The sequence below is a fragment of the Petromyzon marinus genome (assembly GCF_048934315.1).
Source record: "Petromyzon marinus isolate PM22_M1 ecotype Great Lakes invasive population chromosome 68 unlocalized genomic scaffold, UKy_Petmar_22M1.pri1.0 chr68_unloc.1, whole genome shotgun sequence".
Classification (NCBI taxonomy): Eukaryota; Metazoa; Chordata; class Hyperoartia; order Petromyzontiformes; family Petromyzontidae; genus Petromyzon; species Petromyzon marinus.
Genome location: NW_027422597.1, coordinates 733,767 through 737,373, shown reverse-complemented (window position 1 = coordinate 737,373; position 3,607 = coordinate 733,767).

Genomic DNA, 3,607 nt, shown 5'->3' with positions numbered 1-3,607 from the left:
TTTAACATATCCTTAGTAATAATAGGGCTTTCCCCTTTTTTCTTGCAACAAAACTTTTTACAAGGAATCACGTGGTGCATTAACCACAATACTTGTGGTCAAAATGCAAACAAAACACACACTATTATAATATATGCATTGTCCTTGAAACTGATTGGTCCACACCAAGGGACGTCTTTCTTTTGAGCCTCGACCCAATTGGTGCTCGACCAGAGGACGCCAAAAGGCGTCGAGGCTCAAACGAAAGTCGTCCCTGGTGTGGACCAATCAGTTTCAAGGACAATACATATATCATCAGAGTGTTGTTTGTTTGCATTTTGACCACAAGTATTGTGGTTAATGCACCACGTGATTCCTCGTAAAAAAAAGGTTTCAGTTTTGTTGCCAGAAAAAAGGGGAAAACCCTTATTATTATATTCTGGTACAGGCAAAGGAGGTCTAATGATATCCTTACTATTTTTTTTAATGTGTTCTCGATTGTGGTGCACAGTCACACACCAAGTCACACTTTGTCATAAACGCTGCTGCTTTACAACGCAAACACAGAGTGCTTCTGGAGTGTTGCAGGCAAGCAGCTCTGAAGAACCGCCATCGCTACAGAAACGTCGTTCCGCTCTGAACGTCGCGTCTTTGCGTTCGTGTGTCCACCCGCAGGCCGTGAAGGAGATGCAAGCTCGGCAAGGCAGCGAGAAGGCGACACAGCACATGGTGGAGCTGGTGATGGCGAGGGGGCGACCCAGGGTCAAGCAGTTCTGGGAGGCGCTGTGGGACCTCAGGGAAAGATACCCAGACCTGGAGTACGTCTTTGAGAAGTTCTAATCTCGTTTGGGAGAGAGGTGGCGGAGTGGTTAGCACCGTGTAATAACCGCTGCATTGAGACACCCAAATTATATCGACACATTTTAACGAGCGTTCACGACAATTGCATCTCACAATTGCTGAGGCAAGAAATTATTTCGCTCGGCTGATATGCAGGAGGTCTTGGGTTCGATCCTGACTGACGGCTGCTGTGTACAGGTAGTCCTCTACTTACGATGGAGATGTGTAAGGACGACCCCATCGTAAGTCAAAAATATTGTAAGTCGAAGATGGCCTGGCCTAGCCTACCATGGAGTCTTAAAGAATGGTGATAATTTAGCAAAACAGAGCAATTTAAAGTACCGTACTATATACAATATATACTGTATGTATTTATTAAATACAATACTGCATTGCACAGCAAAATGTAAAGTAAAAAAACAAGGTAAATTCTTAGCCTACCGATGTGAACTGCAATTTCATCGAAAGTTTTTTTCAGGAAACAATCCTTATCCGCTATAAAAAAAAACTTTTAACACGCATTGAACGTAAAGTATCGCGGTAACCCTAAAATGAAATCGCTAAAGCTACGTATCATAGACGCATTGAACGGATCGTAACGTATTGTAACTGTACTGACCAAGATTCTGTCCGTCGTCTGCATACCTGAACGATGTTTAGGTTGCTGATGGCAATTTTGTCGCATCGCTATCGCCACCGTAAGATCGAAATATCGTAAGTCGGACCATCGTTCTTCGCATTTAGATTATTTGGCTTGCTATACACATTTCCACGTGATATAAGACGCTTTGTCGAGTCATCATTTGTGGCCAGGTGGCTTCTGAAAAAGAGCTGCATAGCTCAGTGAGCATTCGTAAGATACATATATACACAAAAAATAGTTTTATTTGTGTATATTCTTTAAGTTATTTGTTTCCCTTTCCTATACTTTGTACTGCTATCATTTGTTTTTGGTTTGCTTGTCGTTTTTACGTTCTCACCTGCCTCTACCGGGCATCTGTGAATATTGCATATACCTCATTGAATTCCTCCAGTATGAAGTTAGATTTTAATTCTGACAGATGAGGGACAGATATCAGTCCACACTCTGCTCGACTGCATTCTGTTGGCAGGTGTCCACAGGAAGGAGGTCTCAGCATTCGTCTGATCCACCAACCCTTGCCTTTACAGTGCCCGATTACAGGCGTTTGCACGAGCACAGTGCCTGACTTTGTCATTCCCGTCCCATCAGCTGCTTTCCCCAAGTTCGTATAGCCTTGCCGGATTTTATATTCGATATTTATTTAATTTTACATACTTCAGCCCCTTGGTGTTAGACTTTTGACCCTTATTATAGTAAGACTTGTTTAAAACTTATTTTAAGATTTTAGATTCCTATATGTTGAATGTATGCACCATCCTGCCAAAGTAAATTCCGTGTCGGTGTGAACTTACATGGCGAATAAAACCCTTTCTGATTCTGATTCTGATTATTGTCTGTGACACAAACATTACTTTTTTTTAAATATATATTGAGCCTGTGCTCGGCAACCCCTGATGCCGATGTTTTATCTTTTCCAAGCGAGATTTTTCATCCCAGCCACGGGCCACATCGCCAGTGAGGGACATCTGAACGGGTCCTGTGTCCCCATCCTCCCTGACCAAGAAGCTCCACTTCCAAAGTGAACTGTGGTCAAACTACCCCCGCGACTGAGACAGATAGAGGGACCTTGCACTAAGTAGTGGTTTGACCAAGGGCTGTACATTATGATTATTAAGCATATTTAAGGACATCCAACTTTCCCGCAATAACATTCAACAACGTTGCATTCATATAGCACCTTTAAGAATGAAGGTTCAACCACCGTGTGTGCTGTTCATTTATCATGGGAGACAACACTGGGGAAATTAAGCATCTTCCAGAATGCTGCTGTGGTGTCAATTTGAACACTGGACTTGCTATCTCGAGGTCACCGCTTTTGATTCAATGTCCCAGCGCTGCAATTTAAGTAACGCTTTAGGACATCGTCAGTATGAATGGGTACCACACGGCTATTCGATTTGGTAGCTATGGATAGTTTTGTAAAGGATTGGTAAGGTGCTACTAAGGTTATTATTACCCCTCTTGAATTTGTGTTTGTTTGTTGACCAGGCATTTGCCATGATAACTGCGATGGCCGCCACGAGCGGACATTCGGGCCCCTCCCCCCGTTCCGCTTCTTTCTTGCTAGCCTGGCGGGCGACAAGGGGTCTTGCCAGCAGCATCCCCACCCCCTCCACAGGAAAAAAAAAATCGAGTTCCTCCGCCAGACTGGATGAACCTGGGTTTTCGTCAGGCGCTCTTGAGCCACTCCGTGCTCCCGGTTGTTCTCAGTCGCGTGCGCGGGTGACAGACGTGGCCTCTCGCCCTGTGACAGCGACGCTCGGCTTCAGCACGCGCCACCCCCCCCCCCCCCGGTGTCCTGCTCAGTTCGGTGCCGCCCCAGCGACAGACGCGGCTCGCCCCGGAGGCGAGCCGCGTCCGCTTTCCTGCTTCCACGTACCGTGACTCTGCCTGGGGTGGAGTTCACGTTCAGTCTTCGGACGAGGACGACCACGACGACGGGGCTCTCCCACAATCGACCCTGGGCGCTCAGGAGCCGGAGATGGAGCGGGACGCTGTTATGCCAGCGATGCAAGGAGACGACCGAAAACCTCACCAAAGGCATTATTATGTGAGACCTCCTGGCCGCCGTCACCGCTTTAGCTGCGAATGATGCAGCAGGAGGACTGCGGGGGGATGCCCGTGCAGCGTCCCGGTACTTCGACT